This window comes from Ovis aries, chromosome 26 (assembly GCF_016772045.2).
Source record: "Ovis aries strain OAR_USU_Benz2616 breed Rambouillet chromosome 26, ARS-UI_Ramb_v3.0, whole genome shotgun sequence".
NCBI lineage: Eukaryota > Metazoa > Chordata > Mammalia > Artiodactyla > Bovidae > Ovis > Ovis aries.
This window is the reverse complement of record NC_056079.1, coordinates 13,143,284-13,170,589: the sequence shown is the minus strand read 5'-3', so window position 1 is coordinate 13,170,589 and position 27,306 is coordinate 13,143,284. Positions and strand designations below refer to the sequence as shown.

At 43.7% G+C, this 27,306-nt stretch overlaps 1 long non-coding RNA gene across 2 annotated transcripts in view; it reads left to right on the top strand.

Annotated features, from left to right (window-relative positions):
* Nucleotides 1-27,306, top strand: part of LOC105605137 (uncharacterized) — a 46,172-nt gene that overhangs the window by 5,746 nt on the left and 13,120 nt on the right. The window contains exons 2-5 of one of the 2 annotated variants that reach the window (XR_003587137.3): nt 16,137-16,311; nt 17,092-17,159; nt 21,199-21,302; nt 21,723-25,540. This is a non-coding gene — a long non-coding RNA (uncharacterized LOC105605137). Of the gene's footprint in view, nt 1-4,181; nt 16,312-17,091; nt 17,160-21,198; nt 21,303-21,722; nt 25,541-27,306 lie in introns of those variants that run through there. The other variant, XR_009598608.1, reaches the window with a different exon arrangement.

Genomic DNA, 27,306 nt, shown 5'->3' with positions numbered 1-27,306 from the left:
CACGTGGATTCTTTACTGCTGACCCACTGGGGAAGCCCTTGGTCATAGTATACTGTGGTCTATAAGACCACACTTAACTCTTTCTAAAATATGATCTAGATGGAAGTTGATCTATCTGCCAAGTATCCCCGCACTCGAGTCCTCCGCAACCTGACCGTCAGCAGTCCTGGCATCACTGGCTTGATTTCCTGCCCCCAGCTTGGCCCCTGACACGCATTCCAGCTGTTCCAGCAGCTGCCCAGGGGTGCACTCCACGGATACAAACATCTTGAGATGGACACTTGATTCAAAAAGCTCAGCCGTGGTTAGTGAATACCCATGTTAACTTAAAGAATAAATGAATGAAAGGATTCACAGGATTAAGTGACCCTGTGTGGTCAGAGATGTCAGGGAAAGGAAAAGGGACTGTGTGCGTTCCTACTCCTTTCCTCCCCGGTGTCCAGCAGCGCTGAATACACTTACCACTCAACAGGGAAAAAACTCATGTGCGAGGGCTTCCAGTCTCTCTTTGCTGTTGAAGAATACCGTGTTCAGCATTGTGTTCTTCTGAGCACTAGCTTGTTGTGTTCATTCATTTGTTAATTGTGTTAATTGTTGTATCAAACATTCACTGATCTCCTACCGTGTCCCAGGCTAGGGGCCAGGAGGGTGGGAGGTGCTGAAGATAGGACAGTGAGCAGGATACAGTTCCTGTCCTCAAACTGCTGGGAGAGGCGGACGAGCAGAAGTGGGATGCATGGAGGTGAGTGCTGGGAGAGGGGAAACCAGGGGAGGCTTCACAGAGGAGGAGGCATCTAGCTCCTTTACCTGGCTGTGAAGTCTGTGTCCTCACATGCAATAGCTCCGTCTGTCTGATTAGAAGGCAGAAAGGCCAGCCCAGAGAAGTCTCCTGCAGTTGGAAGGGAGTTAGAAATAGAAGGACGGATTTCCCCAGGAGGTGTTAATGGAAGCAGCCTGCTCTGAGCTCTCCACCTCCTCCAGGACCTGTCCTACCATGACAAGGCTGTGATGTGGGGACCCCGCAGGCCAAGTGCATAGCAGGGCCCCTCTTTCTGTGAACCCTGGGATGAAGGACACAGCGCTGGTCCTGCCCTCCACCCCTCTCTTCTTCATCATCCTAACATCTTTGCACTGATCTCACTGCTGTCGCTCACTCTGGAGTCTTTTTCCCCTTTGCTTCCCTCGGCTCTGGCTCACATTTCTTCCCAGAGTTTTCCTTTTTTTTTTAAAAGTCCCTATTGAATTTGTTGCAGTATTGCTTCTGTTTATGTTTTGGGTTTTTTGGCTGCAAGGCACCAGGGAATTGAACTCTTCTCCCCTGCATTGGAAGGTGAAGTCTTAACCGCTGGACCACCAGGGAAATCCCAAGCATTTCCTTTTATTTTGGGAGCTGGTGGCTGGGAAAGGCATTCATTGGACCCCCTAGTCCCATTGTGGCTGCACTTGGCTGCTCAGACTCTGCTGTTTTCGGGAGAGAGACAGCCCTGCAGGGGGATCTGCTGTGACTTCTTGCCTGCGGGAGGTGACAGAGCTGCAGGAGGTGAGAAAACAAGTCACGTCTCCAGAACTGAGCACTGTTGGTCTCCCATGGAGGAGGAGTCTTTCCTCTTAGGTGTCCATCCGAACGCCTGTCTCTAGTTCTTCTGGGCATGGAACTAGGGGGGAATCAGAAATAGCAGTGTGTCCAGGCAGCCAAAATGTTACACGGTCCCAAGGAGGAAAGGCTAAACAAGTATGTCACATGCAAAATACAGTTGTGCTGATGGCACTCAGAGAAAAGAGTGGCTATTTCAGACCCAGCCGCTTCTTAAAAGAGGAATGCTCACCTGCCAGGAAATGGAGGGAAACCACAGAGTGCCTTCAAGGTATAGCGTATTGACTTGCCAGCAAGATGCTGTGAGTGGGCAAGGATTGGGGGGGATGTGCTCGGGGAACTAATGACAGGTTGGAGTGAAAACAAGAATAAAAGACTTTGCATTCAACTTCTGCTCCCTTGAGTCGCACTGCCCTGTGGGAGCCATCCATAATTAATGATACGACCAGGCACCAGGAGGACCACAGAGATACACACTAATACTGATGAACACTTTTTCATTTTTATTGCCCCTTACAAGTATGCCAAAAAGCATTAAAAGTTCATAAAAGAAAAGAACTTGGCTTAATGGTGACTGATCTCATCCCTGAACACGGTCCATGGTACCACAAGTTTCCCAGCCATCTGCACTGATGGGGACGGTCCCATTTTTCACTGTCGGCAGCCCCAGATATCTGGACATTCCAGATAAACTCTTGGGTTTAGGTATTGGCTTTTACCAGAAGCAACGCAGTCTTGGGAGACTAAACTCATTTGATTCCAGAATTACATTGAGGAAGGAAATAGACATTGGTAAATACGATGCTGAATCTGTCAGCTGATGAGTTATTTATTATATCAAGCAATGCTGATTGACCTCTTAAGCTTAAAATTGATTCCTCAAATTGTGACTTGCCCAGGTGGAGTACATAGGAGCTAAGCCCTACTGGCTGAGTCAAGTGTGCTGAACTTTCGCTGCTCAACAGCAGGCAGGTGCAGATCCCCCTATGCCTCCGTATTCAGAAGGGAAATAGGTAGGTAGTTCCCCACCCCTACACCCAGCGCGCACACACAAAAGCACGAGGAGGCACGGTGAGTAGGAAACCATCACCTGACGATGCTGAAAGGCAGGCTTGATCAGGTCCAGCTGTGCAAGGGACAGTTGTACTCCCCTGCAAACTCAGCCCCACTTCTAGGTAGACGCGAGGGGGACGAGCGCCCCCTCTGGATGAGGGGTGTAATAGCGATGCTGGAAGCCAAATGTGGAGTTTAGTTCAGTTCAGTCACTCAGTTGTGTCCGACTCTTTGCGACCCCATGGACCGCAGCACGCCAGGCCTCTCTGTTTATCACCAACTCCTGGAGTTTACCCAAACCCATGTCCATTGAGTCGGTGATGCCATCTAACCATCTCATCCTCTGTCGTCCCCTTCTTCTGCCCTCAATCTTTCCCAGCATCAGGGTCTTTTCAAATGAGTCAGCTCTTCGCATCAGGTGGCCAAAGGATTGGAGTTTCAGCTTCAACACCAGTCCTTCCAATGAATATACAGGACTGATCTCCTTAAGGATGGACTGGATGGATCTCCTTACAGTCCAAGGGACTCTCAGGAGGTGGAGGAGAAGCCAATAGTGTGAAGTGACCTGGCTCAGTGATACGCAGGAGGCCACTCTGGAGAGTCACCAGGCCCACTGTGGACCTTGTAGAAGCTGGAAAATGAACCTTTAGGAAGTCCTACATCACTGAGATTTCAGAATTTATTTGTTACCCAAGTTTATCATCAACCCAAGTTTATCATTACCCACAAACATGAGTAGGCTGTTAAGGAAATTCCCTGGTGTCCCAGTGGCCAGGACTCTAAGCTTTCACTGCTAAGGACTCAGGTTCCATCTCTGGCCAGGAAACTAAGATTCTGCAAGACAGAGTGGCCAAAAAAGTAGACTTTTGATCCTATTTTTAAAACAAACCCACAAATCCATAAGTTCTTGTACCCAGTGACATGTAAGGGCGCTTAAAAGTGAGATCCCTCCCTAGGAAATATAGTAGTTTCTCCTTGGGACGCTGACTCAGTAGTCATTGTTCCCAGGGGTGCCCAAGGACCGCCCAAACTCTGAAGACTGAAGACAATCCAACTCAAGAATTTATCTGTCACCCACAGCCACTGTTGTGGAGAACGCATTGGCTCTGATGCCAGAAACTCAAATTCGCATTTGGTATCTAATGTCATTTATCTATTTACTTATTTTAAAAACTGTGAGTTTCTTAGTTTGAAGCATGAAAGCACATTTTGTACTTGCTGGCAGATTACTATCTTTTGAAAGACATCATCTGATGTAATTTCAGATGCCTCATTTTCTTCCTAAATCAGATTACCATAAAGCTCCCATCACAGAACTTCCAAAGCATCCTTCTTCATGTACCGTCACTCCTAATGGGTCAAATTTTAGAATTACTTCTGACTTTTGGGTGTATAGTAAGGGGTGGGTGGAGCAGAGCAGAGTAAACCAGTTGTTGTCTCTGAAAGTTTCATGAGAGGCTTGCTTGTCAGAAAATCCTTTTGAGTGTGTACCTGATGGAGCTTACTCTTGGAAAGAAAGAAGGAGTGCTTTCTTTCTTTTTTTTTTTTTTGGTAAAACAGAACCTTCCTTGCCTTTTAAATTTTTATTGTATTGTTTATTTTTGGCTGTAACTGGGTCTTACTTGCTGCACGAGCTTTCTCTAGTTGTGGTTCATGGGCTTCCCACTGCGGAGGCTTCTCTTGTTGCGGTGCACCGGCTCTGGGGCGCGTGGACCTGCCGGTCGCTGCAGCACGTGGGCCCAGTAATTGTGAGTCGCAGGCCCTGGAGCACAGGCTCTGTAGTTGTGGTGCATGGGCTTAGCTGCCCTGAGAGAATGCTTTCTGGTTTGTTGCTGGCCTCTCCGTGGAGTTTTAAGGAAAGAAGAGGGAAACTTGATCGAGGAAGGAGAGAAGGGAGAAGAGAGTGATGAATATCCTCAGTTCTCAAGTGCCAAGGAATTTCAGTGAGCTGTAAAGTTTGAGCATGTGTATAACTTTTTATTTTCCCATAATGTATGATCAGGTTTACTAGCTCTTGGTTGTTAACATTTCCACACCAGCTGTAGCAGCAACACATGTAAGTTCATTTGCAAATTAGTTTCTAATCTAGTATATCTCCAGAAAAGGGAATAAAATCCTCCTAACAAACACAGGATAGCTCTCATAAAGCAGAATATTCTGTTTTTGACAGAAACTGAAGGAAAGATGGAGAGAGGAGAACTGAAAATTTGCTGAGCATGTAGCCTGATGTGCGCTCACTGCCGTAATATACGTTGCGTAAATCTCACCGCAGCCCTGAAGGTAGAGAGGATTCCCATTTCACAGAGGAGAAGACTGAGCCTTGAGAAGAGATGGGACTTTCCTAAATTTCAGCCAGCTGGTCTCACTAGGGAAGGGTAGAGCTTGCATGCAGACCCTGGTAAGTTTCTCTCCATAGCTGGCTTCCTTTGCCAGTCTGCCAGACTGGCCACAAGAAGACGACCCATCACGGCTCTGTCTTCAAATCACAGCTAGTCCAACTGGTTCTCCAAAAGAGTGAGGGCACTCATCTTCTTCGGGGGCCGCCTTGCCCCCTAGGGACCAGAAGTTGGTTCTTGGGAAGGGGTGGAAACTTTGTGTTTATGATAAAGTATGAATATGCTCATGGAACAGAAAGAGATCACCTGCATATATGTCCCGGGGCTTCCTTGGTGACTCAGACGGTAAAGAATCCACCTGCAATGCAGGAGACCCAGGTTCAATCCCTGGGTTGGGAAGACTCCCCCTGGAGGAGGAAGTGGCAACCCACTCCAGTATTCTTGCCTGGAAAAATCCCATGCACAGAGGAGCCTGGCGGGCTACAGTCTGTGGAGCCACAAAGAGTCAGACACAGCTGAGTGACTTAACACTTTCACTTTTTCACTTCATAAATGTCCTATTAAAATTTCAAGGAGGAGGATAATTAGAAAAAAAAAGTCAGTTCTTGCCTGGAGAATCTCGTGGACAGAGGAGCTTGGAGAACCATGATCCAGAGTCAGACACGACTGAAGTGACTTAACAGGAGGGTCTCTGAATCTTTGCCCCAGGAAGTGTTCACAAAGGGTCAGACATGACTGAAGCAACAGTGTTAGGATCCATTTTTCTTTAAAAAACGGTGATGAATAAAAACCAAAGAACAGCTCCGGACTTCCCTGGTGGCCCAGTGGTTAAGACTCTAGGCTTCCACTGCGAGGGGGCACAGGTTCGATCCCTGGTCGGGGAAGTTCCACATGCCGCGTGGTGTGACCCAAAAGGAAAACCAGACCAGCCAGTCAAGCAAACAAAACAGGGCTCCAGCGCCCGTGCCTCCCCTGCATTGTGACGGAACACAGAGCATTTCCGTGAACTTCTGTCTTTGTCTTGAGGAAGGGAAAGGACTCTTCAGGGTTTTAAAATGCAAGATAAAGGAAGACTCCATTAATGGTAGGAGGAAAGCCATGCATTTAGGTCACTCACTAACACACTTAGAAGAAAATGTCTCCAGTGACCATAAATAATTGGATTTCTTGCAGGGGCACACAATGCTTCAGATAACTCCTTTCCCCTTTATCTGGGTTTTTGATACCTGGTAGGAGGGAGTGGGGGAGAGACACTTCATAGTGAATGGAGGCAGATAAAAGGGGGAGATCTGACAGTTGCGATTACTACGCTGCCATATTATTTACCTCAGCCAGGAGTCACTAACGCGCCGGGTCACCCCCGAGGTCAGGGGCAAGATGGGGAGTTTACGCGGCCAAGCAGGGTAGCTTGCAAGCCGGGGGCATACATCAAAGTCTGACAACAAACATGAGAAGAAGATTTGTTCAGGTACAGAGATGGAGCTGACAGTGCTTTCCTTGCAATATTCAACCACTTTGGTGGAAGGGGTGCTTTAAATTTCAGCATCAGTTCTTTCTGATCTTTTGAGAAGGAGCAAACACAATTAAGGGTTTAGTGAAAGACCCTGTTGCTTTAGAAGTGGGCTCTTGCTAATAATGTATTGTTTCACTAGCATCTTCCTCTGCACCGACTCCATTTTTGAAGTAGGAATCTCCCCCCCTTTATTTACCGTGGTAAAATACACATAACATAAAGTTTACCATTTGTAAGAGTACAGTTCAGCGGTATCAAGTACATTCTCATTGTTTTGCAGTTGTTGCTACCATCCCTCTCAAGCAATTTTCATTGTTTTCAGCTGAAACTCTGTACCCATTAAATGCCAACTCCACATTCCTCTCATCACCTCATAACCCCCCAGCCCCTGATGATCACTACTTTACGTTCTATTTCTATAAATTTGACCGACCTACTTATCTCATAAAAGTGGACTCATACAACACGTGCCCTTCTGTGTCTGGCTTTTTTCCCTAGCACAATGCCCTCTGGGTTCTTCCATCTTGTATCGTGTGTCAGAATTGCATTCCCTTAAAAATATATTTATTTTTATGTATTTATTTATTTGGCTGCTCTGGGTCTTAGTTGCAGCAGACAGGATCATTAGTTAGGGCATGCAAAGTCTTAGTTGTGGCATGTGGGATTTAGTTCCCTGACCAAGGATTGAACCCAAGTCCCCTACATTGGGAGAGTTTAGTCTTAGCCACTCAACAGCAGGGAAGTTCTTCCTTTTTTGTTTTACAAGTGATTAATATTCCATTGCCGGAGAAGGCAATGGCACCCCACTCTGGTACTCTTGCCTGGAAAGAGTACTCCTCCCATGGATGGAGGAGCCTGGTAGGCTGCAGTCCATGGGGTCGCTAAGAGTCGGACACGACTGAGCGACTTCACTTTCACTTTTCACTTGCATGCATTGGAGAAGGAAATGGCAACCCACTCCAGTGTTCTTGCCTGGAGAATCTCAGGGACGGGGGAGTCTGGTGGGCTTCTGTCTATGGGGTCACACAGAGTTGGACACGACTGAAGCGACTTAGCAGCAGCCTCAGCAATATTCCATTGTATGTATAGACCACATGTTGTTTATCCAGTCATCTGCTGATGGACACTTGGATTCTTTCCATCCTTTTTCTATTGGGAATAATGCTGCTGAACCAGGGTGTATAAGTATCTGAGCCTCTGCTTTTGTCCTTTCATGTGTAAACTCAGATGTGGAATAGCTGGATCACATGGTAATTCTGTTTAATTTTTTCAGGAACTACCATGCTGTTTTTCTCCACCGTCTCCATTGTTTTGCACCTTAAGCCTCTGTTTAAAGTTTATTTATTTGTTGGGCATTCAGCGAAAGGGTTTCCTGACAGTAAATGGCTCTGTACACTAGAGAGTTTGAAATAGGTTGTACTTTCCACAGCGGCATTGGTGGCTTGTGTGTAGTCTCCAGACAGGTCTCTGGACCATCAGGTAGCCGGTGAGAGATACCCAGTGAGCGTGGTTTCCCAGGAGACACTATTTCAGTGAGATAAGTGCTCAGTGTCAAATCAACAACAGCAGAGCAGATACCACTAACCCAGGGTGGCCGTTCTCCACTTGAGACCTGGGGTTTGCAGCCATGTAAGAAATGCCGTGAGCTCTGAATTCAGCTCACCAGTCCCCAGTCACAGAGTAGCAGCCATTCAGGGAGATTTGGGAGACCTGGCTGCTCATTCTAATCCTCAGTTCAGTTCAGCTGCTCAGTTATGTCTGACTCTTTGCGACCCCATGAACTGCAGCACACCAGGCCTCCCTGTCCATTGCCAGCTCCTGGAGCTTACTCAAATTCATGTCCATCGAGTCAGTGATGCCATCCAATGATTTCATCCTCTGCTGTCCCCTTCTCTTCCCGCCTTCAATCTTTCCCAGCATCAGGGTCTTTCCCATGGAGTCAGTTCTTTGCATCAGGTGGCCAAAGGATTGGAGTTTCAGCTTCAGCCTCAGTCCTTCCAATGAATATTCAGAACTGATTTCCTTTAGGATGGACGGGTTGGATCTCCTTGCAGTGAAAGGGACTCTCAAGAGTCTTCTCCAACACCACAGTTCAAAAGCATCAATTCTGCATCACTCAGCTTTCTTTATAGATAGTCCAACTCTCACATCCATACATACATTATAATCCTGCCATAAACAATATCTGACCTTGAAAAATACCCACAGCCTCTCAGACCTGTAGCTTCCCTGAAGTCATTTGAGTTCAATGATCCCTAAGTTACTTAGAGTTTTTAAATCCTGTGATATAACAGTTACTTTAATACTGTGCTGATGAACAAACACTGATGATTCCTTGTGAATCTGCCTTTTTTAATGAATCTGATAATTTTCAGACAATGTGTAATAATTCTTCACTTTTTGTTCCTGGTTATCAAAAGCGTTCTGCTTGGTTATGGAGTATTTCTGGTAGCAGCTGCATTTCAGCAGCTCCGTTGGGTGTTTTGGTTTTGCCTGTTTGCTCAGCAGTTGTGAGTGTCCCTGGTGTCATCTCGCTCAACATTATGAGGCCTGAAAAACACCGCTGGGAAGAGGAAGACACCTGGGCCTCCTGAAGGCGGGCCAGGGCCAGCGAGTGTCTGTAATTGCCTGTACGAAGATACCAGTTTCCCTGCAGTTGAAGTAAAATGAAGTGCAGAAAATAAGATTGTTTATCTGTACAGAGTCATAGGTTATTTTCCTCTCAAAGGCTACGATGAGATAAACATGATTTCCCAGGTTTTCGTGAAAAGGTGATTTGAATATTGGGCTTGGAGTTCCAAGTTCAAACTACTTGTGTATTATAGTTCTTCTTACAGCAGTGCTGAAGTCTGACCAAAATGTCTAGGGCCATTGGGAAAACCCGCTGATAGGAGTTTTTGGTTTGCAAGAACGACAGACAATACCAACTTAGAGTGCACTTTCTTATCAGCTAAAATGTTGGTCACACTTGGAGAAGAAAGCCTGGAAAATCCCACAGACAGGGGAACCTGGTGGGCTACAGCCCGTGGGGTCAGAAAGAATCAGATACAGCTGAACAACTAAGCACACGCAAGACATCCAGGAGAATGTTGAATAGACCTGGTGAAAGAGGACATCTTTGCCTGGTTCCTAAAAAGGGGGCAAGTCTTCAGTCTTTTGCTATTAAGTGTATTAGTGGTAATGTTTTTATAGATGTCGGGTCAAATAGAAAACCCATTCTATGGCATTGAAACATGTATAATATCATATATGAAATGAGTCACCAGCCCAGGTTCGATGCATGATACTAGATGCCTGGGGCTGGTGCACTGAGACGACCCAGAGAGATGGTATGGGGAGGGAGGAGGGAGGGGCGTTCAGGATGGGGAACATGTGTATACCGTGGTGGATTCATGTTGATGTATGGCAGAACCAATACAATATTGTAAAGTAATTAGCCTCCAATTAAATAAATTTATATTAAAAAAAAAAAGAAAACCCATTCTAGAGTTTTCCGTGTGGGGGAACTAGCGGTTGAATAACAGGACTTCACTAAGCCTTCTTAGTTGTATATACTGATGCTCACATTAATAGGAAGGGTATGGAGTTCTCACTTCAGAGTGAGGGTTGCATCATTCTTGTCAAATCTTTTCAAACATTATAAGATTGTAGAATGACTCTGATATCTTGTTATATAGAGACCTCTGGGCTAAGAGGACCCTGTCTGAACATCATGGGGAGGATTTTGATGATTAGCAAAGCAGCCCCAGCTACAAATTTATTCAGCTGTAGCCTCTCATGGCTCAGTGGTAAAGAATCCAACTGCTAATGCAGGAATGAGAGTTCAGTCCCTGGGTCGGGAAGATCCCCTGGAGAAGGAAATGGCACCCCACTCCAATATTCTTGCCTGGAGAATTCCAAGGACATTCCACGGACTGGTGGGCTACAGTCCATGGAATTGCAGAAGAGTCTGACACGACTTACTGACTAAACAACAACAAGAACAAAGCCACTCATACTTTGGCCTATAAATGCTATGTGTTTATTTGTTTTCAATTTTCTCTTCTTGGGCTTAATTTTTAACTTAACAGTGGGTTTCTGGTGTGACCAACTAAAGACTATCTTTACAGTTCATGCACTTCACATATTACATTTAAGACCAAGTCTAGATTTTAAAAGAACAATGTTAGTGTTGATAGATGTTATAAAAATTATTTCCTATACGTAATTTCCTTTAAACCCTAAAATAAAAACCAACAAAGTGGGGACTTCCCTGGCGGTCTGGTGGTTGAGACTTAGCCTTCCAGTGCAGGGGATATAGGTTCAATCCCTGGTCAGGAAGCTAAGATCCCACATGCCTCTTGGCTAAGAAACCAAACGTAAAAAACAAAAGCAATATTGTAGCAAATTAAATAAAGACTTTAAAAATGGTCTGGGTCCAAAAAAAAAAAAATCTTAGGGCCTCCGTGGTGGCTCAGTGGTTAAGAACCTACCTGCCAGTGCAGCAAACACAGGTTTGATCCCTGGTCCGGGAAGATCCCGTATGCCACAGAGCAGCGAAACCCGTGTACTACAGCTATCGAGTCTGTGCGCCCAGGAGCCAGAACTACTGAGCCACGTGGCAGCTGCTGAAGCACATGCAGTCTAGAGCCTTGCTCCACAACTGGAGAAGCCGCTGCGATCAGACAGCCAAGCACTGCCACCAGAGGGGGTAGTCCCCGCTTGCTGCAACTAGGGAAAAGCCTGCGTGCCTCGGGGAAGGCCCAGCTCGGCCCAAAAACAGGTCTTAAAAAAGAAAACCAACAAAGCTCTAAGACGCATGACTTTTCCAATTATTCTTCATTTATTGTGGAAACTAGATTGAGTTTTGCTTTTAGCCAGGATATATGTAACATGTGTCCAGTGGATACAATATCACTTACCTTTATTGTGCTTATAGATCTTGGTTAGACAAAATAACTGGATTTATTGAATGTTACACAGAAGAGGAACTTATTAAATTAATGCTTGCCAGGGTTCTTCTTTCATACCTCTTCTGGAGGAAAATCGTCAATTCAGAATTTCTCTTATGGGTCTCAGAGGCTAGTAACTTATTGAATACAGAAAATGTCTTGTTTTAAACTTATATGCATGTGAAAAATCACCTCTTAAAAAGTCTCCAGTGTGATATAGTACAGCCTATGCAATAGCTGTAGGTAGATTTAACTATATTTATAGAGATGCACAGATATATTTTCTCGGGCTTCTCCACACATCTTTGAGGGTTTTTCTTCTGAGGCTCATTCCCAGGGCTTTTTGTTTAGATGAAAGGAAAGATGACTCTCTAGCTTTCACTGACAGTCCCCATTATTTATGAATTTCAGTCTAAAATTTTGTCTAAAAAGCAAAACGTGCCTCCTTCACACATGAGCATTAGAAAATGCCTTTTGCTCTCAGGTGTTGAATATGTTTTCAGAACTTGAACTGTATTTGTAGATTATTGCTTGAAACTGGTAAATTGAGAATTTAGTTTACCTTCATAATTTTGACGTATTTGGTGTTACAGATATTTGATGGAATTCTACTGTCTGTGATAATGAATTCCTGATTCAAATTTCCTGTTTGTTTAGGGCACACAGGAAGAGGGGGAAAGATGGATCTTTGCTGTGTTTTTGATTTGCAGCCCTAAAGCTCTGCTGTGAAATTACAGAGTCAGGCATTCGTTTATGTAAAAACATGAATCTAGCAGGAACTAATCCCTCTCTAATGTCACCCTTTTCACGGAATATTAATATCAAGAAATATGATTGCATTTGGCTTTTGAAAAAAATTTGATTTTCTTTCTTTTTTTTTTAAATCTGATTTTCTATCGGGGTGGCTCAGAGGATAAAGAATCTGCCTGCAATGTGGGAGACCCAGGTTCGACCCCTGGGTCAGGAAGATCCCCTCGAGAAGGGAATGGCAACCCACTCTGGTATTCTTGCCTGGAGAATCCATGGACAGTGGAGCTTGGCAGGCTACAGTCTGGTGTCACAGAGAGTCAAACACGGCTGAGTGAATCTCTTGACTGTGTGTTAGCAGATTATTGATGTGATAGTTTTGGGTGAACAGCAAAGGGACTCAGCCATAAACATACGTGTTGCATATTGCTTTATGTTGGATTCTGACTATCTAAGGCTTGCCTGCCAATGCAGGAGACCTGGGTTCGATCCCTGGATCAGTAAGATCCACTGGAGAAGGGAATAGTTACCCACTCTAGTATTCTTGCCTGGAGAATTCCTTGGACAGAGGAACCTGGTGGGCTACAGTCCATAGAGTGCCAATGAGTTGGACACAACTGCGTAACTAATACTTTCACTTTTTTTGTACCTGCTATAGCAAAGCACACACCCAGGAAAACGTGGTGACTCACGCAAGATAGCAATTTAATTTTCATTCAGGTCATAGGGCACGTGTTCTGTGTTGGCAGGTGACTCTTCTCTACATGTATGTCCTTAGGGCACTCTGGCTGACGGTGGCTCTACCATCTTCAGGAGATGACTTCCAAGGTCAGGGTAGACTTCCATCTTAGTGGACGGAAATGATGGCATGCCACGTCCAAGGTTAGAGCCTGTCTTGTCTCTTAGGTAAGGGACAAGAAAACGGTACCCAGTGCTCTCATCTCATTTCTTCAGCAAGACCTTGGGCACACCACACTAGGAGGGCTGGAAAAGGCAGTCCCTGTCTCACACAGTCTTTTGAGAAAGTCCTTGTACTACACCTTAGATCTGTGTATGGAAGGGGTTTATAGGAGGCTGACTAAAACTGTGAAAGGTCTGAGGTGTTATGGACACACGCACACACCTTTCAAGGCATATCATCATGAAATACCATATTTCCTCCTTTTTGTACAATTATTATTATGTTTATGAATATCACAACCCCAACAATACATGGTTATAATTATTAATGTATATAACTATAAATTTTAAAGAAGCTGATTGAAGAAAGAAGACCAAGTTTGTGATTATAGCATTTTCCGTCTTACCATTCCTGGTTTTGTCAACTTGTTTTTGTGGATTTGAGTTGCCGTCTGGTGTCATTTCCTTGGGCTTTCCCAAGTGGTAAGGAGTCTGCCTGCAATGTGGGAGATGTGGCTTCAATCCTTGGGTCAGGAAGATCCCCTGGAGAAGGAGATGGTAGCCCACCCAGTATTCTGGCCTGGAGAGTCCCATGGACAAAGGAACCTGACGTGCTACACAGTCCATGGGGTTGTGTAGAGTTGGACACGACTGAGTGACTTTCACTTTCCTGGTGGTGCTAGTGGTAAAGAACTTGCCTGCCAATGCAGGGGACATAAAAGACTCAGGTTCGATCCCTGGGTGGGGAAGATCCCCTGGAGGAGGGCATGGCAACCCACTCTAGTATTCTTGCCTGGAGAATCCCATGGGCCGAGGAGCCTGGTGGGCTACAGTCCATGGGGTCACAAAGAGTTGGACAGGACTGAAGCGACTTAGCATGCACACACCTCATTTTCTTACTCTGATGTAGCCTTGCTCAGACACCTCCTTTGTTCTATTATTGGGAAATATACTGTATTTCTATATGTTTTTGGCCCAACAATACGTTAAGTACATTTGTTTCATACAATTGTTTTTGAAGTTAGTTTTTAAAAAAGAGAAGAAAGAAGAAAAATGCTTTTACAGTATCTTTCATAATTATACAATTAACGTTGCTGGTGCTTTTAGTCTTTTCATGTAGATTAGAATTACTGCCTGGGTCAGTTGCTTTCAGTCTGAAGAAGTTCTTTCTCGAAAGGCGGATCTACTTGCTGTGAAGTCACTCAGTTTCTGTTTATCTGGGAATGAGGCTGCTCTGCTTTCCTGTTTGAAGGCTGGTTTTGCTGTGTATAGGATTGTCGTTTGATACGGGGTTTGGGTGTTTTTGTTGTTGTTGTTAGGAGGGGTTTTGAGAACTTTGGATGTATCTTCCCACTGCATTTGGCTTCCATTGTTTCTGATGAGAAATAGCTGTTAATCTTTTTGAGATTTCCTTGTGATAAGCTGATTTTTAGTTGCTGCTCTGAAGAGAATCTGTCTTTTTCAGCACTTTTACTAAACTGTACCTGGGAGTGGCCCTCTCTGCCTTGATCCTGCGTGGAGTTTATGGAGATTTCTGAGTGAGCAGATTTACATTTCTCATTAAATTTGGAGACTCTCCAGCCACTGTTTCTTTGACTCTTTCCTGCTCTCTGCTGTCTCCGTTCTTCCTCTGGGGCTCGCATCGTGTGTGCCCTGGGACTCGGTGCTGTTCTGCATGCTTCCACAGCTCTGTTCATCTCTTTCCCTGTGTTTTTGCTGCACTCATCTGGGGTTAGATTTCCTCATGCTGAGCTGTAAATGAGGCCAAAGGAAGAGATCTGTGGTTCACATGCCATAGACTCTTGCTGTTCTTGCTGAATTTGGGTAATTTTCTTAAATTTTCTTCACTTGCCTTTAGTACAAGTTTTAGAGACTTTACACTTTTATAATTTTCACCAGTTAGGCTTGGTTCACTAAGAAATGGGTCTGTAGAGCTCTTCACGTTGCCATTTGGAAAGCAGAATTCTTACGACATACTTTTTTATAAATCTATTTTTTAAATTGCAGTATCGTATGCATGGGCCTCCCAAGTGGCTCAGTGGTAAAGAACCTGCCTGTCAAAGCAGGAGACACGAGTTCGATCCTTGGGTCGGGAAGATCCTCTGGAGAAGGAAATGGGGACCCACTCCACTGTGCTTGCCTGGACAGTCCTGGGGACAGAGGAGCCTGCAGTAGGCTCCACAGAGACATGCGCTGACAGCAGGCTACAGTATATGAGGTTTCGAAAGAGCTGGACTAAACCACTTTGTGGCTGAACAGCAACGTAGCGTGCGTAACGTGAAATTCGCCATTCACACCATCTGTAAGCGTGCAGTTCAGTGGCACTGAGCACACCTCAGTGCAGTGATGAAACCATCACTGCACACACCTCCAGAACACTGTTCATCTTGCAAAACAAGTGTTGTGCCCGTTACACAATAACCCCTCAGTCTTTCCTCCCTTTAACCCCCGGTAACTGTCCTGCTTCCTGTCTCCATGTATTTGACTATGCTAGATGACTCAGATGAGTGAAATCATGTAATTTATGTTCTTTTGCCTCTACTAATTTCACCTTACAGTGGCTTAAAAAATTTAAAGGTTTTTTTTTTTTAAATGACTTTTTTTTTTTTTTTTAGGAATGAACCAACTTTTAAAGGTTGAATCTGCATACCTAAAGCAATGAAATGATGACAGATGTCAAGGGTCTCCACTTCTGCTCTAACATTCAGACACAATGATAATTGAGAAATATCTCACATGAAGTTTCTTATCCTCCTTCCTCATTTTTTGAACTCTGTGTTACTTTTCAAATTTGCAAATTGCTGCTAAGCACATGCTAGCATTAAGTACATTAACATTCCTCAGAACAAATGTCACAGTGAATACAAAACCTGTCCTCTTACCTAGAACATATGGCTTTAACAACAGTGATAATTTTTCATGAACCAGAGTGAACAGTTTGGCTTGTGCCTTTTTTATGAATTCAATCTGTTCTGGTCCCTGGCTTGTAGTATGTCTCTTTCTCTCTGAATGGCTCTCAAAAATGAGATGACAATCTGTAGCTGTTTCCCTTTACCACCAAGGGTCCTAATCTTTTGGAAGACACAGGAACAGATGAAAGTATTTGGTTCTGGGAATGGAAATTACAGATGGATAGAATCCCATCACAATGAGCTTCGCTGGCATTTTCTGTTGAGCAATTAGCTTTGTCCGAGAAGAGGCTTCCTGCCATGTCCAGAAGGAAATGCATAAGGCAAGGTGGGTTTTTATTTATTCCAGAAAAGCAAATACTCTTTATTTCTAGCTTTAAATTCCAGGTAAATGCATTCTTTTGCCAAGAGGATGATTTTCCACGTAACGCCTAAGACTCTGTGTGTGTGTGTGTGTCTCTGTGTGTGCATAGTATGAATCTCTCATCTTGTGACTGGAATATAAATGTAACTAAATAAAAGGTGTATTAGAGGTACTTACTTGTTCCATTAATTTGTTTTACACATATTTTTAAAATCTAATTAATTTTTAAAAGTAGAAGCTAAAGCCATAATGTTGCATGACATAGATGCTATCAATGATAACTCACCGAAAGCAAGCTTTTGCCAAAATAACACAAGCACAGTAAAAAACCACCTCGTGTCTCTTAGTTGGGTAGACGCTGTCATTAGTCACAAGTAAGCACAAATGCAAGGAAAAATACTAAGAAAGACCTGTTTTCTAGAACTGACCAAAATATTGACGCACACCTCTTTTCTGTGGGTACGCTCAGACCTTTTAGAATAGAGCATGTCGAAACACCGCCCGTTACTCTGTGTACTTCTGTTACTAGTTTTTCCCAGTCTCTAAAAGGCTGTGTACTACGACTCCGATGTGCCAGGAATGCATGGCTTATTCCTCTGGTTGATAGAATCTTGTTTTAGACCTTCAGTCTTTCAGACTCTTCAGGGAGAAGAGGAAGGGCTTGCCAATGCGTGCTTTCTCCTCTGGTTTAACTCCACTTCTCCAGGCAGAGGCTCAGGTGTTCCTTGGTTTCTCCTCCTGCAGATGTTGGGCGTGTAGACAAGCCTCAGTGTCCTCCTGGTGGTCGGGAGAGGAGGCCGCAAGCCCTCAAGGTGAGGCCCTCCTGCCGCCCGCGGAGACTGCGCCGTCGTCAGGGTGGACGTCCCCACCGCCTGCCGCCTGAGCGTGGCCGCCCGCGGTCCCTGATGACCCCTGTGGTTGATGAGCGCGTGCTCTCTTCTCCTGTGGTCAGGGCGCTCCTGTCGTCCCTTGCTGCCTCGATCCTGCCTCCGATCTTGCTGCCGTTACCGATGCTGTGACCCTTGCTTCCACCTGGTGCCTCTGCCGCCTCCCTTCCCTCCTTCCTTTCTGCCCTTCTCCCTCCTCGCTCCCTCCTTCCCTTCTCTCTTTTCCTCCGCGAGTATTTGTTGAGTACCTGCCACGTGTCAGGCAGCTAGTCATTAGGCACGTGGAGTCCAGGAATGACCCTAAGACCCCTGATTCCTTGGAGCCTACATCTAAGTGGAGGGGATCAGACAATAAACAACAAGCAGTGAATCAAGTAGAATGGTCAAAGGTGATGAGGGCAGTGGGGAGAAGAAAAGAAAAATTAAAGCAGCGTAAATGAGACCATGAAGGGCTGTGAAGTGAAACAGGGACTTCTCTGGTGGCCCAGTGACTAAGAGACTCCAAGTCCCCAATGCAAGTGGCCCAGGTTCAATCCCTGGTTGGGGAACTAGATCCCACAGGCAACGAAGAAAGATCCTGTGTCCCTCAGCTAAGACCTGGCACAGCGAAATAAATAAATAAACAAAATATTTTTTAAAAAAGCAGATGCCATTTTTAAAAAAAAGTAGTATAACAGTGGTTGGAAGAGGTGGGGACAGCCAGGTTTTGTGGTACCCCAAAGCTTGTAAAGTTGGAGCCGGGGATCCACCTTAAGAAACAAATGCAAAATTGGGAATTAAAACTTAGTCCCCAAAGCGAATATTTATGGAATGAGAAAAGGTTACAAGAAATTATGGTCACATCAGAGTTATAGGTCCCTATCTCTTGATGAAGCCAATTACCAGAAATGTTGACATAGAAATACTACCTAATTGTAAACCCACGTCCTTTTTTCCACACTCAAAGACTACCAGCAGTTTCCAGCCCATGCAGGGGATTGTGCGAGTGATGTGCCAGGAGACTTAAACATCACTAGCCTCACACATCACTCCACCTCTGCAGGTGTGTCTAACTGAGAAGAAAATATTTGTCCAGGACTTGAAGGAGGGGAGTGCGTACGCCAAGGACATAGAAATCTGCAAAAGACTGCTCCAGGAAGAGGAAACAGCCAGAGCAAATTCCATAACAGTCTCCATCTGTGCCGCCTGGCTGTTTTGTTCACGAGCACTTTTGCAAGCACTGGGATGGCAAGGATAGAGGCTGGCTAACATCAGCTGGATGAGCCGTACCATCTGCCTGCTTGTTTAATGCCTTGCTTGTGGCAGAAGCTCTCTGATAGACACCATCGTGCCGTGGATTCTCACGCTTTGTGTCCACTTCCGTAGGTTCATCCATATGTCTCTTCCCTAGACCTCCTTGTCCCCTTCCAGACCTACCTTTCTGATGCCCATAACAGACTTGCCAAAACGGTTCACCACTGCCCAAGAGTCCATATACATACTTACCTTGAGCCAGTTCTCTCTCAATATGGAGGGATCACTAGGGACAGTGCCCACTGCTTTGCCCATTGCGATCGCGGCCACCCAGGGGCACCTCTGAGCGGATTTGCAGGGTAGCAGCAGTCCACTGTAGCTAACTTCAGCGTACCCCATTGACTCATCTTTGAACCAGGGCTTTTTTTTTTTTTGGCTGCGCTGGGTCTTGTTGCAGCTTGCGGGCTTTCTCTAGTTGTGGAGCATGGGCTCTGGAGCGAGGGTGAGGCATGTGGGCTTGGTTGCCCTGCAGCATGTGGGGTCTTAGTTTCCATCCAGGGATCAAAGCCGCATCCCCTGTGCTGGAAGGCAAATTCTCAACCACTGGACCACCAGGGAAGTCCCTGGCCATTTTTTAAATTCTCAGTGAACTGGACATAGGTGCGAGACGATAGTTGATGGCACATGAATTCATGTTCTAGGGCTGTTGTAAAGAGTATTGCAAACCAAGTGGCTTAAAACAACAGAAGCTGTGTGCTGTGCATTGGTGTCTGGTGATGGTGAGAACAGAGACTGGAATGCACACTGATTTGGGGGCTGCCTCTACCCAGAGGGAGGACCTTTTTCTAGGTGCACAGAAGCTAGCAGTGGTTCCATGGGAGAAGTTTATGGTGTGCTGACGTCATGTAATTCAGCCCTGTTTTATCAAGGGCAGAGCCAAGGTTAAGCTGATTTGAAGGTTAAAAGATGTTATATCTTTCACATCCTAATTACTGTGTATCTTCTGGAGTCACAGTGGGATCCAAGAAACTAAGCAACATATCCAAGTCAAAAATTAGAAAGGAATTTGGAGGATAAGTATTACTCAGTTCAGTTGCTCAGTCATGTCTGACTCTTTGCGACCCCATGTACCGCAGCACGCCAGACCTCCCTGTCCATCACCAACTCCCGGAGTTCACTCAAACTCATGTCCGTTGAGTTGGTGATGCCATCCATCCATCTCATCCTCTGTCGTCCCCTTCTCCTCCTGCCTTCAATCTTTCCCAGCATCAGGGTATTTTCAAATGTATCACTAGCAGCCAGGAAATTCTTTATTGTGTATTTGTCTAACAGCAACAAAAAAATTCCAAAGCACATCTTGAAAATGGAAGAGGAAGTACCTGAAAAATTCCCAGTGTATTATAGCTGGAAAATGAGAATAATTCATAGTAATTATCATTACTAGTTACATATGTATGTACATTTTATGATGTTTCCTTAATTGATCGCTATTTCTTACCTAATATTTATTATTTTATGGATAGAAAATTACTCAGAGGGGTCTCAGTATTTATTGTTTTATTTTTCTGAACATAAAAATTCATGACTTCCATAAATTTGGGTACAATCGTTGCCTCCACAATTCTGTCCCCCCCCCCCCATAAGGTTTTAAGTTATTCAGCTATGTATCTTCTGCTGTGGACCTTTCCGGGATCCTAACTTTCCTGTTCAAGAAGATAATACTGTAGATCATGTATTATTTATATGAGCTTTTTTGTCAGTGGCAGTTACAGTGTGGTTCCTGTCTCAAAACTGATTCCCTTTTTCCCTGTATAAATCAAAATTCCACTTACTCTGACATTTTTTTCACTCTTAACATTGAAGATTCTTCTTTTACAACATCTCTTGCAAGTATGGCTTTCTGCTTCCCCAGTATCACCACCCTAGTTGATACTTAGATTCTTGCAATAGCCTCCTAAGCAGTCTTCCTAACTTCAACATCTACTCTTTCCCATCTAATCCCTATACTTCTCTTAGATTGTCCCCCCCCTCCACCTTTCAACATGTCATTCCCCTGGCCAAAATTTTCAGTAGTGCCCCTTCATCTCTAGGAGCACTCTCAAAACTCATTTGATTGTGTACATATTAGTAAAGGTATTTTGAGCATGCACCCCAAATATATACATATGTATGTCTGTTCATCTACTTAATGCTAACTAAGCTTAACTTTACAATTTTTAAATTAAAAATAATTAGAAATGAAGTTATAATATTTTTCTCCTGGCATCCCAGAGGAACATTTAGTGCAACTCACTTTGGGTAATGATGTGTAAGTAGAATATTTTAAAAAATCAGAGATGGGCCAGTGAGTGCTGTCCCACTGTCCATGGTGCTGAACTACGATCGCTATTACCGCATAATTGTATATATCTTTCTACCTACAGATACTGGGGATTCCTGTCTATTTTCCCCCTTATTTTTGAAACAGAAGGAAATGTTATAGGCTATCATCTCAATAAGATTCTAGTTCTTGACATGATATTCCAGAGGAGTAAACATTCTCTTTCCTCCATATTGAGGAACAAAGTTGTCATTTTTTTCCTTGAAAAGATGCAGACTGACATTAAAAAGAAACGGAGGGTTTAAGTAAGTCTCCATATTAGCTGAATAATTGCACTTTTCTGTTGAAAAAACAAAGACAAGGAAGATGTTGAAAGAAGATTCTAATACTGATGTTTTCTTAATTTTATAGCTTCATAGCCGAGAATGATTGAAAACAGGAGAAAGCATTGCTGTCAAAGATTATACAGTACAATGAAGTTGTACAGTGGGGCTCAAGAATATAAATGTTAGCAGGTACATGAATACTTCTGTGACTGTTGGCTATTGGAAACAAGACTGTAAATTTCTGCCTTGAGGAAGATTCTGATGATCTATAAAATGTCAACTGATGTTGTCACAAATCAGTGGTTCATATGAAACTCATAAAGATTATAGAACCTGCAGCGCTTGTTATATAAATGATGAAAGAGTATTTCCTCTCTAAATCTCCAGCTAGCTATAGTTCAGCTGAATGCAAATTAGAAAGCTTAAGAGAAATCCAAAGTATTGAAAAATGTTAGGTTTCTCATAAAAGTAAAAATACACTGAGAAATTAGGAAAACAGAACAATATCTGTTATTAATGGCTCTACTGTAATGCCACTAGAGAATTTATAACCATTATAGCAACTTCTAGTAGACCATTTTAAAACTTGCTTTTTCCTTTCTATTGCAGCAAACTTCTGGCCACTTGATAATGAGAAAAACTAGTGTTTGAATGTGGATATCACCACCAATGTTCCACTTCAATACTGACTGTAATACTTGAATGACTCAATGCATTGAAACTCTTTTTTGATGAAAGTTTTAAATGTATATTTCCATTTAATAAATATTTGTTTGAGAATGTTATGAGCCAGGCCATGTGGATATAGAGATTAAAAAGAGACTGATATTTAGGATACCAGACCACCTTACCTGCCTCCTGAGAAATCTGTAAGCTGGTCCAGAAGCAACAGTTAGAACCAGACATGAAACAACAGACTGGTTTCAAATTGAGAAAGGAGTAGGTCAAGGCTGTATATGGTCACCCTGCTTATTTAACTTCTATGCAGAGGACATCATGCAAAATTCTGGCTGGATGAAGCACAAGCTGGAATCAAGATTCCTGGGAGAAATATAAATAACCTCAGATATGCAGATGACACCACCTTTATGGCAGAAAGTGAAGAGGAACTGAAGAGCCTCTTGATGAAAGTGAAAGAGGAGAGTGAAAAAGTTGGCTTAAAACTCAATACTCAAAAAACTAAGATCATGGCATCCGGTTCCATCACTTCCTTACATATAGATGGGGCAACAGTGGAAACAGTGAGAGGCTTTGTTTTCTTGGACTCTAAAATCACTGCAGATGGTGACTGCAGCCATGAAATTAAAGGACACTTGCTCCTTGGAAGAAAAGCTATGACAAACCTAGACAGTATATTAAAAAGCAGAGACATTACTTTGCCAAAAAGGTCTGTCTAGTCAAAGCTATGGTTTTTTCAGTAGTCATGTATGGATGTGAGAGTTGGAGCATAAAGAAAGCTGAGTGCCTAAGAATCGATGCTTTTAAACTGTGCTGTTGGAGAAGACCCTTGAGAGTCCCTTGGACTGCAAGGGTATCCAACCAGTCAGTCCTAAAGGGAATCAGTCCTGAATAGTCACTGGAAGGACTGATGCTAAAGCTGAAACTCCAATCCTTTGGCTATCTGATGCAAAGAACTGACATCTTAGAAAAGACTCTGATGCTGGGAAAGATTGAAGACAGGAGGAGAAGAGGACAACAGAGGATGAGATGGTTGGATGGCATCACAGTTTATGGACATGAGTTTGAGCAAGCTCTGGGAGTTGGTGATGGACAGAGAAGCCTGGCGTGCTGCAGTCAATGGGGTTGACTGAGCGACTGAACTGAACTGAACTGATACTTAGGAATTTAATGATCCAGTGAAGGACATGGACAAGAAGATAAACTAATATCACTGTATTATATTTCTTGATAGTTACATAAACAGAATAGCCTGTCAGCACACAGAGAAGTACCTAATCAGACTGGGACAGCCTTCCCAGATGAGATGATGCCTGAGCTTGCTCTTTCAAGGGCAGTAGGAGTCAGCTAGGGAAACAAAAGAAAGTCATTTCAGAGAAAGAAAGCAGTGTGTGCAGAGGTGCAAGGCAATCAGGTAAGATTTTGAAATTAAATGCACTCACTATGGTGGCACAATGGATATGAATGGACAAAAAACAAGATCAGAAAGAGCTATGGAGAGGATTCTAAGGAGTTTAGATGTTCCCTGAGAATAAAGGGGAGATAAAGGAAAAAAGGATTCTGAGCAGTGAAGGGACGTTATGCTGTTTTCATATTTTAAAAAGTCCTTCTGACAGTAATGTAAGGAGTAGATTCAGAAGTAGTGTCTAAAAGAGGGAGACGATTTTGGAATATGACGGAAATACTGAGTTATCGGTCATTGAAAGTAAAGATGGAGAATAAGAGAAAAATTTAAAGATATTTAAGCTGTAGTTTCAACAGGACATATTGAGCTATTACATTTAGGGAAAGAAAGAAAGAAGAGTCACAGATAACCCCAAAGTTTTGTGTGGGAAAAGGCTTTTCATGCAGGAAAAGGATGTCACTTGCTGAGCACAGGGTTACAGAAAGGGGAACATGTCTGGGGGAGAGAGGTCCAGCAGGAAGAAATAGACTTGATTTTGAAGTTCCGAAGAACAGTGCTGGCTCAAAGGAGATATTTGAGAGCCATCAGTGGTAGGTGAAACCCTGTGTAGGATCCTCAGAGTGTGTAGAGTGAAGAGAAAGCCAGATAAAGTCTGCAGGGAAAGATAATATTTAAGCAGTGACTTAAGGAAGAGGAACTATCAAAGGAAGAATAAATTTGAGTGAACTGAGAGGTCAGAGGAAAACAAGGAGAATGTGTATCATGGAAGCCAGTGGAGGGGCGGTTTCCAACAGGGGAAACAGTGAGTAAGACTGAAGTCTCCACGTGACTCACCGTTGTTGATCGTTTTTTTGACCAGTTGACCAATTGAAATTTATATTATTGGTACTGAGTTACTGAAGTCAAGAAACCTGTAGTAGGTTTCACGCTAAGTTCAGTCATGTCCGACTCTTTGCAACCCTGTGGACTGCAGCCCGCCAGGCTCCTCTGTCCATGAGATTCTCCAGGCAAGAATACTGGAATGGGTCGCCACTTCCTCTTCCAGGGGATCTTCCTGATCCAGGGGCTGAACCCGCATCTCGTATGTCTCCTGCATTGGCAGGCAGGTTCTTTACCACTAGTGCCATTCTATTCATACTAGGTACTAAATATATTAATAAAATACTAGAAATTTAAATAAATTACTTAAAATATACATGTCAGATAATAGATATCACAGCTAACAATCATGGCCAGGTCCGTGTATCTTCCCTTTTGTATTCTTATGATTATGCCAGAGGTGTCATTTCTTATTGTGCTTGAAGCCAAGCCTGGAATCATATAGAGCAACTCTTCCTGAGATTCCCCAGTGTAAAAATGAAATTTTATGTTCTAGAAATGAACTCTAGTATACGGCTGAATGGATCCTTTTGAGAGATTCTTTATAAATGCCCTAATATAACTACTTTGCACTCGCAAGTTCAGCCATTCAGGCTTTTATATTTGTCTTAATGTCAGAAATTACCCTGAGGTGTCCAGAGAATAGAAATACCTTGAATATGAGGGAAACGTACTCAGAGTTCTCAACACTGTCACGTAGATGTTCAACCTAAATAGCTGAGTGAGAAAAATACATTTAGTAAGGTTTATTCCATGAGTTAGAGTCATAACAATTTATAATAATCTCAAAAAAGAATCTTCCCTGGTGATTCAGATGGTAAAGCGTCTGCCTACAATGCGGGAGATGGGGGTTCAATCCCTGGGTCGGGAAGATCTCCTGGAGAAGAAAATGGCAACCCACTCCAGTATTCTTGCCTGGAAAATCCCATGGATGGAGGAACCTGGTTAGGCTACAGTCCATGGGGTCACAAAGAATCGGACGCGACTGAGCAACTTCACTCTTCACTGAAAAAAGAATGCTGAAATCTAAATCTGGGATGCTCATCTTTAGGGCTAAAATACAAATTAGTTGCAAGTCAGTGCATCGGGTTTAAGGGATGTCTGTGCAAAGACACATCTAGAGTCAAGATTGCCTAAGAGGTGGGATGGCATAGATGAGTAGGAACTGGTCCACACTTCCCAAAGGGATACACATTCTAGACAGATCATCTGCTCAGTTTTCGCCTAGTTTCTCAAAGGAGATGCAGTCTTATATGTCTTAACATCTGCCCGCTTAACCAAGATGTGGATTGAACAAAAGTTGACCAGTTTGTTTACAACTAGTTACTTTGTTAGAAAAGAAGTGTAGGTATCATCTGTGTGAAGCAGTATTGGTTGCCATAAACCACCACCCACAAAAAATACAATAATTCCTTCAACTTACCGCCTTGAAAATTTTCAGAACTAAAGAAAAGTTGAAAGAGCAGTGCATTTATTTACGTTTCATCCAGAATCACCAGTTGGTAACGTTTGGCTCCATTTGCTTGGGCAGTCTTTATGTGGGGACATGTGTGTGTGTGTGTTTAATGGTTTTATTTGAACCATTTGAAAATGAGTTGTAGACATCAAGAAACATTTTCCCCCCAAAATGAAGAAATCTCCTGTATAACTATAGCAGCACTAACAAACCCAAGAAGTTTAATGTAATGGCTCAGCCTGCAAAGAATCTGCCTGCAATGCAGGAGACACGGGAGACATGGGTTCAAGTACAATCCCTGGGTTGGGAAGACCCCCTGGAGGAGGAAATGGCAACCCACTCCAGTATTCATGCCTGAAAAATCCCAAGGACAGAGGACCCTGGCAGGCTATAGTCCATGGGGTCTTGAAGAGTTGGACCTGACTGGGCACAAAAACGTAATCTTTTCTATCCATATTCAGATTTCCCCAGTTGTCCCTTTAATAGCCAGGGCCTAATCAAGTCACACAGTACGTTTAATTATCATGTCTCCTTAGTCTCCTTCACCCTAGAACAACATCCCACCCATAGTGTGTGTGTGTGTTGGTGTTGTTTATAACATGGATTTTTAAAAAATTATTTATTTGCCTGGGCAGGGTCTTGCATGAGGCACGTGGGATCTAGTTCCCCGGCCAAGGATCAAACCCAGGCCCCCTGCATTGGGAGCGGGAGTCTTAGCCACGGGACAACCAAGGAAGTCTCAACATGAATATTTTTAAAGAATCCAACTAGTTGTCCTGTAGAATATCCCACAATCTGTGTTGTGTATTATCAGTTTACTAGGGCTGCTGTAACAAAGAACCACAAATAGGTGGCTGGAACCAACAGGAATGTGTTGATTCACAGTTCTGGAGGTTAGGGGTTCAAGATCAAGGAGTTGGCAGGGTCACATTCCTTCCAAAGGCTCCAAGAAAGTATTCTTTCTTGCCTCTGCCAGCTCCTGCTTTCCCTCGGCCTTGGCCAACATAACTCCAATCTCTACCTTTGTCTTCATATGATGGTCTTATAAGAAATACCACTTGTTGGATTTAGGGTCCACCCTACTCCAGCACGACCTTATTTTGACCAATTAATTACATGTACAAAGACTCTATTTCCAAATAAGGTCACATTCTGAAATACTGGGGATAAGGCCTTCAACATATGAATTTTGTGGGATATTCTACAGGACGACTAGCTTGATTCTTTAAAAATATTCATGTTGGCACTTCCTTGGTTGTCCAGTGGCTAAGACTCCTGCTCCCGATGCAGGAGGCGTGGGTTCGATCCCTGGCCGGGGAACTAGATCCCACATGCCTCATCTAAGACCCTGCACAGGCAAATTTGGGGGGAGACACAATTCGACACTAAACAGTGTGATTGTTTCCTTATGATTGAATTGAGCTTGAAGTGTTTTTGCCGAGAATACTTTGTAGGTAGGTGATGCTGTGTTCACTTCCCATTGAATCTGTTTGTCCCATCATTGAGGATGTTAAATTTGTCCATTTAGTTGAGATGTGGTCTGCCAGACTTTTTTTGTTATTAATAAGTAATCTGTAAGAGTGGAAACAAAATGGAGACCGGATTCAAGGCAAGTTTTTATTTGGAAACTCTTCTAAAAGCACAAGTAGCAGAGGGGAAAGTGAGGCAGGGCAGGAAAGCAACTTATATGGGGTGGACGTCAAGCCAACCACAGCTGTGGCCATGGAGCTTAACCCTACTTGGAAAGAACCCTTCCCTGTCTTGGGTTGTGGACT